Genomic DNA, 18,456 nt, shown 5'->3' on the forward strand with positions numbered 1-18,456 from the left:
TGCAAAAAGGTAATATTAATATAATTGCGAATAGAGGAAAACAAGATATTCCATATACACTAATTAATACTCTCCATGTATAATTCGCGCGATAAATACCTTCTAATACTTTTTTAGTATTGCGTGTTGCTTCCTAGGTCGTTTTCACATTCGTGGCTATAATCGAACGGACTGGATTGACCATACAGGCGCAAGTTCTCTACAATCATAAACGTGAAAACGACTAAGAAGATAAACGCGATGACTCATCAGTGAATGTGGCGTCGCTATTTTGGAAGGTATTTATTGAGCGAATTGTACCCGGTTTGCGAACAAATCTCCTTTCTATCGCTAAGATTTAAAGGTCATCTTCAATAAAAACGGAGCTCAAATAAAAGACAGTCGTGGAAATATAAAACTAGTCATGGTGTAAAAATTCAAGGTGAAACGCTGCATATAATGGCGGCTCAACGCATCAAAAACCAATCAAAAATTTGCTCCAAAATTATCACGAAATTCAAACAGTTTGGACACAATATTGAAAATGTATAGTAAAAATATAGATAAATTTATTAATATGTAAAATTTTTATAAAAAATGTGATAACTAATAAACATTTGTAACATAAATATAAAATAATAAAGAATCACGTTTATTAACACGTAGTATAACTAAAATACGCCATGATCCATATTTTCAGTTAATTTTTATTCAAATGTGCTTTTAAGCATATACCACCCTAAAGCATGTAACAACTGTAACATCACTTACGTATATGTTTAAAAGTACATGTATTGATAAAAATGAGCTGAAGATGTTCCCAGATAGCACAAAGAATTAAAAGTATTAAAAAAGTATTAAAAGAAGTTTGTATCACTTTTATGACAAAAAAAGACATATGACATATGCATCAATGTAACTAACTTAACTTTACAGTTTGGGGCAGACATCTGATTGGTCAAAACCCCCACCATTACTTTAGATGACTGCGCATCCACGGGAACGTTTCACCTTGTATTTTTACACCATGAAACTAGTTGCAGACTGAAAAGGAGACTTGTTTTATTTACGCAGAGAAACTAAGGAATCATGCCACTTGACAAGTTCTAGGAACACAGAAGTGGAATTATGTCATGATCGTTTATGTCATACAAATTTCAAAGACATGAATATTGTGCTACAACAGGGAAAAGCAATTGGTCTAAACTTAACAATACTAATAAACTGCTGCGACACATGTTTACCTGGGAAATTTACGACTTTACCGTTCGTTACAAGAAAGAACAAAGCACCTAAAGTCTTAGACACTATATACACCGATTCATGTTGACTGATGCGTACAAGCTCTTTTGAAGGAACTCGCTACTTTACTGATGGATACAATAGATGGCGTGAGATATATTTTTTAAAACACAAAAGCAAGGCAGCAGAAAAATTTGAAGAATATAAAAATCTCGTTGAGACACGCCCGGGACACAAAATGAAGACTGTTTAGTCTGATAACGGTCGGGAATTTTACAATGCAAAAATGGATGCTATATTTAAGAAAACAGGAGTACAACGAATTAACTATTACAAACACACTTCAACAAAATAATGTGGCGGAATGTAAGAATTGAACATTGGTAGAAGCAGCATGATGCTTAATCATCCAATCAGGCTTACCACTATCTCTCTGGGCTAAAGCTATTTCGAGCTATTTCAAAGCTGTGAACTATGTTAAAAATAGGTGCACCTCTAATAGTCTTAATGATTCAAGTCCATACAAATTATGGACTGGTCGATTACTAATAATTAAGTACCTAAGGACTAACAAACCTCCCTGTTACTATGCTCCGGACCGACTACCGTCCCACGCTGTCCGGCCGAACATCCGCCGGACAGGAGCGATAAGGCGCATAACGCTTACAAGGGCAACACACATAACCCGGGTCACCGATTTTTATGAAACTTTATAGTTATGTAGTATTAGTATAGAAATACTAAATGCTAAACGGAGACGATGCACTACTCAACCGTTGACGTGAAATCGCTGTTTGAATTTCACCATATAGCTTTAATGCCGTAGTATTGAACCAGTTTGGCAAGTAGTAGCATAGTATGGCGAACTGCGGCAGCGCCTATAGTTTTGCAGGTTGCGGCCGTCGCGGGTTCGAGTCCACAAGTTTCTTTTTTCACCCACTACTTTTATTGTTACTATATATATATATATAATAAAATATATATATATATATATATATATATATATATATATAATATATATATATATATATAATAAAATATACAATAAATAATACGCAGATATAGATATAATAATACGCAAAAAATCTTCTCTGCATTCGAACTTTTGTTAGTATACTTTATATACATTTATATATATACATAGATTTATATAGATGGTGAAATATTTATATGATATATTTGAGAATTAATATGCATATTTATTTATGTGTAAGTACAAAAACAATTACAAATGAATTTATTCGTCGTCTTGCTCTGTATTTTGCACACTTTTGGGTCATAATAATTACAAAAACAAGTAATAAAATTTACAGCTAGTTTTAAGAATGTCTTTTATGCGTCTGTATTGCTGTTGGAATTATATTGTGACACAGCTGCAGCCTCTCTTCCCTAGAATTTCACGTTTTACTCGATGATAGTTAACACTCAACTAATGGCACGAAACCGTTGGCACAAAATTTTCGTACAAACAATAACAGACAAACGTCCTAGACGAAAGTTGACGATCAACTAACGGTTCTTCGCCGTGTTAAAATGCAGGGTCTGTTCTTTTAGAAAAATACTACCTGAAAAGGATGCTGTCCCTTTTTGGTTAGATAGACGAGAGGAGCGGGAAATAAAACGTGAAATTCTAGAGAAGAGGGGCTGCAGCAGTGTCACAATATAATTCCAACAGCAATACAGACGCATAAAAGACATTCTTAAAACTAGCTGTGAATTTTATTACTTGTTTTTGTAATTATTATAACCCGAAAGTGTGCAAAATTCAGGGTTGGCAAAAAACTTGTTTTTTTCATTTTAAACAAAAAACATTGTTTTTTTATTTAAAACAGTTTGTTTCTGTTTTATTTGTGTTTTTTAAGTAACCATAAAAAACATGCTTTAAATAAAAATAAAACATGTTTTAAACAAGCAAAATAATTTAGTAGCTTTGAGTTATGCAAATATTTGAATCTTCCGCCAGCATTAAATCGGAAGTTAGGTCTTTTCCAATAACAATGTTGGTAACGCCATATTACTGCTTACTGCCTGGCGCCACTTGACAGTGCGCGTCAAATCACATGCAGGCGCAGTTGTGCAAATACATATATGTTTTTTTGGTTAGTTTAGTTTTAATCTGTATCTCTCGAATTTATTGTATTACTTTTACCCTTTAATTTTGTTCTTGAATTCTTTTAATTATTAGTCTACATAACATACTGCAATTTAATAGTAAGTGGCAATAATGCAAATGTATAAAGTTGTTATGGTTATTAGGTATGGGTATTAAATTTTCAGTTAAACCCATTTTACAATTGCGTAAGTAAAATTGTTGTTGTAAGTGGTTGTAAGATGTTATAAGACGCATAATAAATGTTGTAAACCATTGTTACTGGTTATAAAGTACGTTATAGAAAATGATAGATCTTTTCCTTCCACGCTCACAACAACGTCAGCTGTAAGAAGAAACCAAAGTGTTTAGGTTTAGAGAACTACCATGTCTACGCTACCATCATTCATGACATATCTTTACTTCATTGTAAAACAACTTTGTAGAATATTTACTATTACTGCTCCTATAACCCTACACGTTTACGCAATTGTAGAATAGGCTTTATTGTTATAATTGTAATTTAAAGTATTTATTCATTTTTGGTATATGTTACTTGTTACTCATATTCTTAATTTTTCTTTTAGTTCTCAATAAATAAAAAATGACAGGAAGGAAAAGAGATCCAATATCGCACAATTGCATTGAAATTAAAGAATCTCACAAATCTGTTAACAAAGCAAAATGTAAAAAATGCGATACAATTGTGACAGGATTGGTTGCTAGAATGAAAAAACACGTACAGATATGTAACATTACATTAGTTAATGAAGATATTGAAGATAGTGCTTCTGATAGTAACGGCAGCATCCGTTCTCAATTTCCGTCTCGCTTAAATTCAAGTTAGTTTAAAATATAATATACATAATACTCTATTTTCTATTTTACATTATTAAAATATTGACTAGCTATACAATTTTTGTGTAATTTTTGACTTTTCTTTTGAGACAAAAGAAAACTTGAACTTTTCATTACATTCTAACTTAATTTTTTTGGTATAGACCAAATTTTTTGGTAATAGACCAAATTTGATAGTTTTAAGTATTTTCTTTACAGCAACAGCGACAGTTATACATATTTCACTATCAACATTAAGATCATCAACGCCAAAAGAGTCCAAATCAAGATTAACAAATATGGAACCATTCATTATTAGAACATCAATTGCAAACAAGAAAAAATTTGATTTGGAGATAGCTAAATTTATTTACGCAACAAACTCGGCCTTTAGACATGTAGAACACCCAGAGTTTATAAAATTAATAAATTTATTACATCCTGGCTATAAACCGCCATTAAGACATCAAATTGCAAATGAATTATTAGATGAAGTGTTTAATTCAGAGACAGTTAAAATAAGAGAAAATTATTTAAATGGAAAAAATATATGTATGGCTCAGGATAGATGGAGCAACATTCGCAATGATTCCAGTGTGTATATCAGCGACAGATATTATTGGCAAAACTGTACATTTATGTGATACTATTGATACCAAAGATAATAGCCATACTGCAGAATACTTGCTAAGTTTGGCGGTAACTTCAATCAAAAATTGTTAAAAGTATGGTTGTAGGGTTAGAAGTTTTGTAACCGATAATGCAGCAAATACGAGGCAGGTGGAAAAGCTTTAGTAATGCCACAAGATGTTCGATGGAATACTTTTGCCGATTGTCTGGAATCATATGTTAATAATTGGCATATTCTATGTAAAATTTAAGTACTGATAATCGAGTAGCAATAAGCTCGGATATTTCATCCAAAGTTAATGATATGGGTTTAAAAATTAATGCAACTAATTATTTGGAAAAATTAAAATTAATTTCAGTCGCTTTAGATAAAGTTCAACGAGATTATTATACAATTGGTGAGGTCACAGAAATTTGGATCAAAATAATAAATCATTTTAAACAAAACAATTATGTAGAGTCTAATATTAATTGTGTTCTACGGCGTTTCAAAATGGCAATGACGCCTGCACATTATTTAGCAAATTAACTAGATCATAGATTTAGAGGACTTCAGTTAAGTTAGATGAAGCCATGAAATATGTCAGTTCGTATCACCCTGCAGCCATTCCTAACATTATGTCTTACAGAGCAAATACTTCTCCGTTCAAAAATTATCTATTTTCCGAGGAAACCGTTAAAAATGTTAAGCCGATAACATGGTGGCTTGCGTTAAAAAATAGTATTAATACCGTAACATTTGAATTAATAACACAATTTCATACTGCAATTGCTTCTTCTGCTGGCATAGAAAGGCTGTTCTCAGCTTTTGGTTTAGTGCATACAAAATTAAGAAACAAATTAGGTACAGAAAAAACTGCAAAATTAGTAAGAGTTCTAAAGACACTAAACCAAGCATGGCCCACAAACTATAGCTCGAGCTTCTCCGCTTCCCTTCCACACGTGCACATACTGTAGCATAGTAGGGACCGAGAGCGGTCGTATGAAGGGGATAGGTGGATCGCGGAGTCAAAAGGAAAGACGGGAAGAAGCAACCGTGCGAAGAGGGAGCATGTTCTCCTCCTCGCATGCTTCGTGGGCGCCCACGGGGCCATGCCTGCACTAAACCAAGAAATTGAACATGAGACTGAGTGTATGTAATATAAATATTTATAAATTTAAATAAAACACTAAAAAATATTTTTTGCGACTTATCTATTAGTATTTGTTTTTTTTTACAATTTTTTTTCCAAATAATTTATGTTTTATTTGCGATGATTTAAACAATTTTAAACTATTGTTTAAAACTGTTTAAAAGAAAAGTGTTTAAAACAAAACTCACTGTTTTAAACAAGTTTTAATGATAAATAAGTATACACGTTCAAATTTGATCAAACTCGTCTTTCTCTTTTTCTCTTTCACTCTACATTTTTCAATCACGCATTTTAAATATGCTATTTTTGACTTGAAAAAAAATTTTTTACTTGTACAAAATTATTAAAAAAAAGACGTCAAATAATTAAATATTGTTTTTTATTCTAGCATTATTTTAGTGTCAGTGCATGAATTGATAAATAAATAAGAAAAAAATGAGAATGAGAATGGGATAGAGGTTTTGAGAAAGCGGGGGAGAGAGAGAGAGAGAGAGAGAGAGAGAGAGAGAGAGAGAGAGAGAGAGAGAGAGAGAGAGAGAGAGAGAGAGAGAGAGTGAAGAGGAGGGAGGGAAAGCAGTGTTCGAGCTGTCAGCTGATCATTGCGATCGTCTCACGTAATCACCAAATCGAACGGTGAATTGTACCGGCCCTGTCTCACCGCTATACGCGCCCGGTTATTGGATAAAGGATCGTCTACAATAGAAGTCGTTGAAGTCGTAGACGCAGTCGCAGTTATAAGTCGCATAGATGGAGGCGCAGTCGCAATATGGATACTGTCTACATAAAGTCGTAAAGTCGCATTAGTCGCAAACAGTTGCAAAGATAAGAAGTATGCAGCTCTTTTGCACTGTTTCGTATTTCTTTAAACATGAATTGTCAAGCTGTGATTTGTTCATTGTCTCTTTTGATTACTTTTCGTATTCATTTGCAATTAATGTATTTCTATATAAAAAAGAAGAAACATCAACGTAGATGGTGGGTGCGTCCCATAAATCGGTTTAGAACACAGCAAGGTTTTTTCAACAATTTGTTTCGTGAAGTGTATGAAACAGACCACGAGAAATTTTACAATATGACAAGAATGCTTCCAGAACAATTTGATCAGCTGTGTAATAAAGTAAGATTATATCTTATAAAAAGAAGTTATTGAACACCAATATCTGTGGAAGAGCGCATGGCAATAACCTTACAGTGAGTATAGCATATATAATCTAATTTATAATTACTTGTATGTAATTACGACAATAATAGCTTTCGTTTTCATGCAAATTTTTAGTTCATGGTGATAGTGTGAGATTAAAGTCATGGGAATATCGTATTGGCAGATCAACAGCTCATAAAATTATTGAAGAAACATGTGCTGCTATTTGGGAAGCTCTTCAAAAAGAATGTCTACCATACCCAACAAAACAGATATGGACAGCGTCATGGATGAATTTTGGAATAAATGGAATTTTCCCAATTGCATAGGGGCGTTAGATGGCACACGAATTATCGCTAAAGTTTGTGAAAACAAACAGGAACTTATTGCTTGGTAGAATGAACCTAGCTCATCGACAAAATACTGTCGACCAGTAAAAGTAATTTTTCTCTAAGAAACAAAGGATTTTGTCAAAGATGAAATAAAAAATAATAAAAAAAATAAATAGATGAACCTTATCCATTAATTACAAAATTTTATGAGAGCCCAATACCATGTTATTCCTCCTTTTTTTTTGACAATGATTGATGGTAAGATTTGTAGCAGGTTAGCCAATACACCCAATCAAAATTGTCACTTTTGTAAGGCTTCTCCAAAGCAAATGAATGACATAAATGCTATGTTAGGAAGGTGGATTACGGAAGATAATTTAGAATATGGCATTTCAAGTCTTCATGCATGGATAAAAACGTTTTAATGCATTTTACACGTCGCCTACAGATTAGACATACGTAAATGGCAAATCAGGAAAGAAGATAAAGAAAAGATGAAAACAAGAAAGGAGATACAAGAAAAATTTTGTTGACACATAGGTCTTCTCGTTGATATACTAGGTTTTGGAACGACAAACAAAGATAATACAAGACGTTTTTTTAGAAATCCCAAATTGGCTTTTAAAATCACAGGAATAAATGAAGAATTTATAAGAGAAATGAGTGTCATATTTATCAATTACTATTTTCTGTGATTTTGAAGTAGACAGCACGCTATTTAAATCTTATTGTATAGATACTGCAAAGACCTATATTAGCTTGTATCCTTGGTATTACATGCCACAGAGTTTACATAAAGTATTAATTCATGACGCAGATCTCATTAATAAATCAATTCTACCGATTGGAAAATGTCCAAAGAAGTACAAAAATCACGGCATAAAGACGCGAAGCAATACAGAGATTTTTTTTCGCAGAAGTTCTTTCGGCAGCTGACACTCGAGAACATGATGCATATGTTGTTCATATTATCTGACCCAGTAATTAGCAGCTTGCGACCATCACAACCTAAGAAAAGTAACACTTTGCCATTACAAGCTATGAAAATGATAAAAGGTGTCAATAGATATTCATTAAGTAGTAGTAATGAAAGTGAATCTTGTGATACCAGCGATAACAATGTGTTACGTCCAGCCTTAAAGGAAAGATAGTTAAGGAAAGGCCTAATCTGGAATTAGGGAAGCAGGGAAGGACGCAACAGAATCCTTAAACTCGTGGTCATACTAAACGGACGTACATACAACACGAGAGCAAACGCACTTTTATGACTCTGGAAATTGGATCACCGTGCCACGACACGCTTTGACGCCCTTCCAAGAGTCGTGCGATCGTCCTTTTTTGTTAGAGAATCTATTCTCTTTAACTCGGGATCGAACCTCGCGTGATCTTTTACTAGGAGAAAGCGTTCAACGAGACAAGTTAATTTGAAAAGGAAATAAAATAAATTTTAACAATTACATTTTTTTATAAAAACTAGTATAACATATATTTTAAAACTATTGTACATAATAAGGTAATTATTATATAATTATTATGAAAAGAGAAAAAAAGATTTTACATTTGACAATTTGATTTGCCGCATTTATTTATTATTAAGGATGTATTGGTTTAACGTTAATTCTTCTTAATAAATTATAAATAAGAGATGATTTAATTGCAAACGTTACATATTTGACAGTTCATAATCTAAGCATATAATCTAAATAACATTATTCGATTATTACAACATTACTCAAATAATTATAATTTATAGATTATTAGACAATTGTTACAAAATATATATAAGTATGCTTATGTATAATTATGAGACATGTTCAAGGACGATTTGATCAGATTATAATTAATTTGATATATCAGGAAAAGACGGAATATTAACTTCTGTGACTATTCCTTAATAATCGGTTTTTAGTTAATAGAAGAGAGGGGGGAGAAAGAAGAAAAAAAGAAAGAATGAATGGTGATTTGCTATTTTTTGTGTAGCGGGGAACTTTCAAACGAATCCCGGATTACTAACCTTTTACAATTATGGTAGTGGCCAACGCGGGTTTCTGATTGCCCATCGTGTGGAGCTACGCTCGCAGTAGATGTTTAGTCCCGTGACTCGGGTGTAGAACACTTGCGGAAAAGTAAAAGTGCAAACTTAATCGGCACTGGGTGACTGATTGAATAATGAATTAACAGACTTGAATGGTTATAGCTGAGTCCCGACTAACAGATAGACTCAGAGAAGAAAAGTGATTCGGGTTGAACTGAGTTTCAACGAATTGACGAACTCAGTGAAAGAAGAGAGTAAGTACCGACGAACTGATGGACTCGGGTGGATGGGATGGAACAAAAGAATGAATCCGAACGTCACAGACTCGAGCATACAAAATGCCACGGAGTGTGCGACAGATTAGAGATGATGAAATGGAAAGAAGGAATACCCTTCCTGATTAGGAAGGCTGCTTATTTATACTAATTTTGACCAATGATTTTTGGGCTCGTGCGCATTGATTTTATTTATTGTAACGCCTACGCGCTCTTCCACGAGTTTCGGTTTAATAACGCTCTTTGTCTCTAACACTTCGCCGACCGGACACGTGTCAGGCGTCAAAGAACGCCGTTTACTTAAATAGGCTTCTCGATAAAAAGCGCAGGTGATTCATTAGCGAACTGCGGAGAATAACAGTTTTTAAAGTGATTTATTGTGGTGTGGGCGCTGAGTTTCCGGAAGTCAAAAGTGGTGTATACTCGTGCCTTTCGGCTTCCTGATTTTAATGTCTGCCGATGGAACTTGTACGTCTTCGGGGTCGAGCAACGTTGTTACCTCGAAGACCTCCCATAAATTACTTTTTGTCTCAACGAGTTTATTCGTCCGACTAGTATGACAATTTGCGATGGATTTGTTGACGTTATTATTTGACACTTCTTTTATAATTTATGATGCTTTGATTTGTGACATTTGTTTTATGATTTATAATGTTTTGATTTTTGTGACATTTCTTACTCGCTTTAGTAGCGTATTTTATGTGTCACTGTAATCCCGGAAATTGGAGTGAGATTAAGTGGATCATCGTTGCTTGGCCTCTGACTTATAGTGTATTCGTCGTTAAAAAAAAAGAATCGTTACGTTGCTGTACGTAACAAATGAGTAAAAAATGCTTTTTTTTCTTCGTTTTCATCTATCTCTCAATACACCTTATAGTATTGTATTATTATATTATTTTATTACATTCAAATTGCATTAAAATATTCCTTTATTTATTTATTTTTTTCATTTTTTTAGTCTGTATTTATGCTACGTTTCTTTATTTACATCATCAAAAGCAAATATATGAGTAATGCTTTATAAAATTTAATTTTATTTTTTATTTTAATTATTTTCCAATAATATATTCTTAAAAATTTATAATGTATTCATTAAAATTAATTTTGGTAAAACTTTACAAAAGAAGAGCAGTCTCTGACGACCTTGACCTTGACCCATTGTAGAGCTCATCACAAGCTTCATTTTTTATTTAACACATTTTTTTGTAAAATAAATATTTTGTGAAATAATTAAAAAAAAACTATTTTTTCTTTCTCTGATAATATTTTTTTAATAAGACGTGAGCATTACTTAAAACCTTTTGTATGTCACTCAGTACCTTCCCATTGATAACATATGTCAAAATCAAGGTCGTCAGAGGCTGCTCTCTTTTTGTAAAGATTTACCTTAATTTTCTGACCTTTAATAAAATTTTCTAAGCATTAATTACACGTTTTATTAAATAAAATAATTTTGCTCATTTTTATCGACAAAAGTGATCACTGTGTGCATGTTGTCACTTGTCGTGACTCTTATGATAGTATCTTATTGAGCATTATATCAAAATCGGAGACAAAAATAAATATACTGTATAAATCGAAGCTTAACTTTATATAATTAAAATTAATACTTATCATACCTTTTTATTATTCCTTATTTTAGATTTAGAATTAAATGAAATGAATTATGAATACACTTCTGGTTTCGAAAATCGAAAAAAATCGAAAAATTTTAGAATCTAAAAAACTTGCCATAAATAACAAACTTTTATGGCAAAAAAAATAATAAAGTTTATGATGAAAGTAGATTCAGAAAAAGACGAAAACAAACAAATAATTCACAAAAATACAATAGTAGATATTTATTAAAAATTGGAAATCCTGGTTGTTCTTTTATATCGGCATTGCATGAAGTACATGAGTCTAATGAGACTGATATTAATAGAAATATTCAAAAGAAAAATAAGGATAAAGCTAGTCAATAATAAGTAACATAAGAACTTCAAAAAGAAAAAATAATAAATAGTGATGAAATTAAAAAGCTTTTCAAAGTATCTGAATGGTCTGTTGAAATTATTAGGATTAAAATTGATAGAATAAGTTTACAGAACATATAATTACAAATAAATCAAAGAACGATACTGTCAAAGATACAGAAAAAAATATACAAAGATGATAAATGTAATACAGATGTTTCATTTTTAAATGGGTAAGTAGGCCGTTGACAGCATCTTAAGAAATGTTATTATTGTTATATTTCTCACTAGTATATTATGTTATGTTTAAATTTATTATTATTGTTATATTTAAATTTTCCTTGGAGTTCACATAATTAAACATTTAAGAGATAAAGGAATGTAAAAAATGAATTTTTTAAAAATCTGGTAGACAATAACTTTTATTTTTTTTCTAGAAAAAAGTTTCTAATCCAACATTTTTTTGTTTTATTTTTTAATTTATTATTAAAATATGTAACTCAGACATGACAAAATTATGTTTAAATACAAATAGCCTGAAACCAAATAACTCCTTACAATTATATAAATTTTACATGAAATTTTTATCACAACACGTATAAAATATTAAGTATAAAATAACACAGTGAACTAAAAGTAGTAAACCAAAGGATTCAATCACACTATTCTAATGCATTACGTTAAGAAAGAAGTTTCATTCAATATCAAAAGAGAAACTATGGATTGCTTATTGAAACAAAATATGTGCAACTAATCAAAATTATGTGGGTGTTACACGTGCGTTTTACACAAAAATTTGATTATTACAAAATTTATTACAGCAAAAATTTTGAATGGATTATGGAGGAATAATAAATTATTCAATGTGAATTTTTCTTTATGAGTCTCGTTAAAGAGATGTTGTATGCGTAAAAGATATAAAAATCTCTTCTAGCTAAGAGACAGTTCATATATTGTACAAGCGAGTAATTCGTTTATACAATTTTCATAGAATTAGAATTGCAAGAATATAGTATTATCTATGTATTACTTACAAAAAGTTGGACTCAAATAGAAACTTACATTGGAGATTCATTTAAAAATTCAAGTAGAATAGCATTTGGTACCATTACACGAATCATATTACCTGCAACAAAAAAAAGGATTATTAATATTTAAAATGTTAAAAAATTTATAATTGGAGACATATTATAAATAATAATAAGTAGTTGAGCAATGAAACGTAAAATGCTTATAAAATATGTAGAATAATTAATTATTAGTACAAGTAATTCAAGTGAAAAGATATAAATTAGCAAACAATCTCATTTTTGTTGGCAAAATAAATAAAAATCACATGTCAAATTTTTTCATACAAGATTTTATTTTTTAGAGAGCTGAATTTAAAAGTTTATCATTTAATAGTACTTTTTATTATTTAAAAAATTTTATTAAAAAATTATTTAACGCTCTTTTAAATATGTAAATAGAAAATTCATATACATATCATAGTTATATATAATAACAATACGAATAAAATAATTCAATTAGACAGACTATAAACGATTTCGTGATCTTAAGAAAATAGTGGAAAATTACTAATGTTATCAAAAAAATTATTTATAAAATAATAGAACTTATATTTCTACAAAGATTTACAAAATATAGAAGTTTATTTAATGCTACAAATTAACTAAATATAATTTTTTGAAGAACATAAAATTAGAAGTAAAAATTCTTGCCAGTGATACATTTTGATCAAAAGTACGTTTTTGATTTGTAAATAAATAAACTCAATAACTTATATATTCGGACAATTAGTTTTATAACTGTATACAAGATTTTGTTTATTTAATATTATTCCGCCACAATTTTATCATCTTTTACACGTATTTTTAGACTTAAGTAAAAACAAATACAGATAGAGATAAAATATTATAGAATCTCTATTGCAATTTTATTCAAATACATTTTTTAAAGTGATTGTAAGTAATAAACCAGTAAAATTTTTCAATTAAAACAAGTATTTGATGAAAATGTATATCGCTGGCAATATTTTTTACATTTAATTGAATTTTTTCTATCAAATTATATTTCATGAATTTGAGCACAATTTCTAAAATAATTTCTAATAAATCTTCTCGTGTTTGGATAATTAATTTGATGACTGAATATCTACAAAATGTATTGCATTTTCTTAATACTTTGCACTTATTTTAACAGAGATACAACTAACAAAAGAAATTTATTGATCTGTAAAACAGTATTATTAAAAATTTGCAAAGTTCAAAATATAGAAAAGAATATGTATAATTACGGTAAATTGATTATTATTATAGATCATTGTGTAAATAACACAAGATATTAGAAGAAAAGTCATTTTCGAAGCAGATATTGAGGCTTAATAAAATGTCTACACTAATTGTCAAATACTTCAGTTCTATAAATTGCATGATATAGATTATTGAAACGTAATTGTAAAGCTAAAAATAATATTTCAATTAAAATTGATTATCAATTTAAGAATGATCCTATAAGCCGATCTCCTACTATCCAACACTGGGAAATTTCACTTCAGTTGAAATAAGTCTATAAGATAACTAGAAATGTCAATATTCAATAAATTGACAAACAAATTTATCTCTAAGATCTAATATCTTTATATGATTTAACTTGAAATTATTGAGTGATAATCTCACTTGTTGGACAAAAACAAGATTAGTTTTAAAAGGCTTGAAACTGAAAAAAGTATTATTGTTTAAATTAATATCATATGCAAACCTGCTTTGGCAAGGATTTTTATCATAATGACAAAAATAAATAATGTCTTTGATGTATTGAGAATTGATGTCATATCTCCTCTCCGGCTCTCTAAAAACTGTAAATTTTTATATATTTTGTTGCATTTATCAAAACTTATTGTATCAAAGCAACATTTATAAAATAATTTATAAAATAATTGGGTTTGAAACGATTAAAACATTTATTAAACATTTGAAAATATTATATTAAGTAATATTTTAAAAATTTTTATAAAATATATAAGAATATTATATAAATTGATAAAATTCATATAAAATTAATATTTCAAAATGTATATTTAATGTTTCTTGCTTATTGAGTTTTTAAATTAAAATTATAATTTAGTGATTTAAAATTTTCGATATGATCGCTTAATGAGATTGAAATTTAGACAGCTTTGTTTAAAATGAGTTGCTTTACATAAATCGTGAATGTCTCGTGATGTGATTGTTTATGGAGATAAAATCATCTCCCTCTCTTGATATACTTGAAAATATCGATAAAATGAAAGAGATGAAGATCAATGAAAACGAAACTGAATACAGGGTTGGATTTCCGATAGCGGACACGATACACAGCACGCTTCTACTCTTTCAAGCTATGTATTTGCCAGAAAAGGTTTCTCGAGTTTATTCAACGGGATGACCCATAAATCCTCTTACTGAACGTGTACATCCGGTTCAATCATTTTAATCTCGTAATTCTATACCTGGGGCGAAACCTTAAGCGTTTGAAAATCTGTGTGGCGTGTGTGCGCGCGCGCGCGCGCGCGTGTGTGTGTGTGTGTGTGTGTGTGTATTTCTAACATATGTTGCAACAGCATGTATCATTTGGTGAACTATTAAACTCATATTCTTGTCTTTTCATCTAACGCGAAAACTTTCTCGATATTGAAGATTCTTTGTGACATGGGAAACCTGAGTTTCATTTGGTATTTTGATATGCGTCGACATTATTTAAAATCACGATTGGGAAGTAACGCATCACTTATAACACCGTTTTCATTATTTTTTTACAGTAATAAGCGTTATGTCTGTAACAGTAACAATAACATCGTTACATTTTTAAAGGAACAATAACGAATTTAGCCATTATTTTTATCGTTACTTTAGTTCCTTATTACTAATTCAATAGATCGCTCTCATCGCGCATTAGAATCTCGATTGGATACAAAAGAATTCTGAATTAATATTTCTATCCAAATAAAATAACAATAAATTTTACAAAATAATAATAATGCGCAATGTATATACAATTGAAAATGTTTTTAAATATTCAGTTAATCATTAAATTAGTTTAAAATTGATTTTTTGTATTGATTAATGATATTTGATTAATCATCAGTCATAATTAATTACAGTAATTCATATGTAATTACGAATCGCAATTGTGATAAGATTCAGTAATAAAATCATATTCCTAAATGTACATGGAATTTCTTTTTATCGCTGAATAAGTTTTCTCTCATTTTTCCATGTCAAAGGACCTCGCATAATTTGAATGAATAAAAAACATTACCGGTTAATTTTCTTTAATTTTTAATGTGTTGTAGTTTTAGCATTCCTGACGAAAATTCAATTAATTGATAATGTTTTTCACATAATGCGTAATTCTTTTAAAATTGTGTACTTATTACATAAAAACTCAAAATCTCTTTTGTTAAATATTGTTTAAAAAACTTGCATTTAATTTTGAGACTTAAATGTTATTTCATTGATAGTCCTTTTTAATGTAAAAGTATATTTATAAGTATTTGCAAGTGTCTATAGAGTTAGGTTGTCGATATCGCACCGGCTTCTAAATCGCACTATCTTGCGTATAAATTCAACTACAGTAGGGGAGGCCGGGGTAAGATGTTCCTGGGGTATGTTGTTACGATGGTTATAATTTCAAAATAAAAAAAGATAGCGATATGTTCTAAGTACGTCACGAAACAACAACCGATCACGCAAGTGCGGCAACTATTTTAATATCGCAAGTAGCGTTTAACTTAATTTACGCGGTCTGTGTAAAAACATGCTCGTAAATCAAGTAAGTAAATATATTTGTCCATCGTAATTTTTTGGTCTATTTTGCTTATGTAAGGTAGTTCCTATTATTTATTGTGTTTATGTAGATGGATATACATTCAGAAATATGATACACTACTGTTTATTTGTCCATTTTAATATGTAAGCAAAAAATTGTATCAAGATGTTACATGTGTCAAATGGAATCAGTTGTTACCGTAATTTGGGGTACATTGTTACTCTGGAAAAATTTGCCCTGTCGCATATATGCAGTTGTCTATATCGATTCTCATTTTATTATAGGATGCGGACATACAACAAAAGACAGAAAAAGTTTTAATGGAATATCCAACATTTAATCTCAAAGAATTAAAGTGGAAGCAGAAATGAGAAAATTTTATTAAAATAAAAATTTTTAAACTACAAAAACTTGACGCTGTTAGATATTTAAATATTTATAATAATCAAATGTTATAAAGTATAATAGTAACTTAGAAAATTATAATAACTTACAATGTTATTTAAATGTTAAAGAAACTTAATCTGTAACTTACTTCTAATAGTTTTTATAACGCATATTTTACAAGTGTTACATTTATTGCATTCGTTCTGTCAATTCTTTTCCTTGTTTTTCTTATCCAGTAGCGCCATGTTTTCATAGTTAAAAATTTTTTTATTTTAATAAAATGTTCTTATTTCTGCTTTCTTTAAGTTTTTAATATTTAACTTTTTATTGTTCTTCTAAAAGAAGAACAATAAAAGGTTAAAAACAATAAAAAGTTGATTCCTTTTTTATTTTGTTATTATTTAAATTAGGTACGTAAAAAGATCACAAAGATTATCTTAATATTGTTTTCCTAAAAAGCTGATGATTTTTTTATTTTATTATTATTTAGATTAGATTTTTAAATTTATTATTTAGAAAGATCGTAAAGATCATTTCAAAGTACTGATCATAAATACAAATGTTTGTCACAAAAAAATGAGATAAAATATAGTTTTAAATGTGGTTTATAATTATTATAAACTCTATGATTGTTAACATATTTATAATTAAATATAAATATCAGTTGTTTAGCTTTAATGTACCTGATTGTCTTGTTAGTTCATTAAATATTAATTATAAATATAATTCACGTGTTTTGATTTATTAAAAAATGTTTTTTTTTTTCTTTAAATGACTTTATATCTTTTGGTAACAAGTTACCCCAGTGCAGTAACAATTAACCCCATGAAGGAGTAAAACGTTCCTCTCTGACTCTGACTCTTATAAATAACTTTGTACAAAAATCAATGATAATATACTACAATTAACCTTATAATCCTAAAATACAATAAATTTGATGATAAATCAGTCAATAGTCAAAGGAACAACAAATTATTTTACTAGTCATTTTTGATATTTTCTTAAAATCGAAACTTTTCTCCTCTACTTGTACACTCTTTGCAGAATTATTTGGTAACTACATAACATTATCATTATCCACTATTGAACTCAACACGTTAAGAACAATAGAAATTTTGTAATTAATATTTTTAGAAAAATGGTAACATTGTTGCTATTTTTCAACACATTTTGTAGCTTGATTGCAAAAAAGGTAAAATAAATAATCAAAATTTGTAATGATCACAATATTATTAAAATTAGATTAGCAAAGTTCAAATAACTTTGTACTCTTATTTGTAAATTAAATAAATAAAGTTTTACAAAATGCTTTAGTCTCTTAAATCGCACCATGTCTTAATTTTCTAAATCGCACCATTGCTTTGATCGTGGCTATATATATAAAATCAAATATAATAATCATACAAACATACATTGTACCAATATTGCCATGTTATTACAATATTATTCAAAAATTATCGAAATGATGACATTGACTGAAATTATATTTAGTTTACGGTATTTATCTCCAACATTAATAAAATTATGCTTACGCATTTTTGCTCAAGAAGAAAGAATCTAGCAGAAAAAGTGTCGTTTTACTCTAAGAAGAGTAATATTAACCTGTGGTGCG

The 18,456-nt window shown here is 29.6% G+C and overlaps 1 protein-coding gene across 6 annotated transcripts in view; it reads right to left on the bottom strand.

Annotated features, from left to right (window-relative positions):
- Nucleotides 1–18,456, bottom strand: part of LOC105203570 — a 437,190-nt gene that overhangs the window by 285,288 nt on the left and 133,446 nt on the right. The window contains exon 2 of one of the 6 annotated variants that reach the window (XR_005576332.1): nt 12,711–12,774. The exons of the other annotated variants lie outside the window; for them this stretch is intronic. The gene's annotated coding sequence lies outside the window, so the exon portion shown is untranslated. The remainder of the gene's footprint in view (nt 1–12,710; nt 12,775–18,456) is intronic. 6 annotated transcript variants of the gene reach the window in all.

Source organism: Solenopsis invicta, chromosome 14, assembly GCF_016802725.1.
Source record: "Solenopsis invicta isolate M01_SB chromosome 14, UNIL_Sinv_3.0, whole genome shotgun sequence".
In the NCBI taxonomy this organism is placed as follows: domain Eukaryota; kingdom Metazoa; phylum Arthropoda; class Insecta; order Hymenoptera; family Formicidae; genus Solenopsis; species Solenopsis invicta.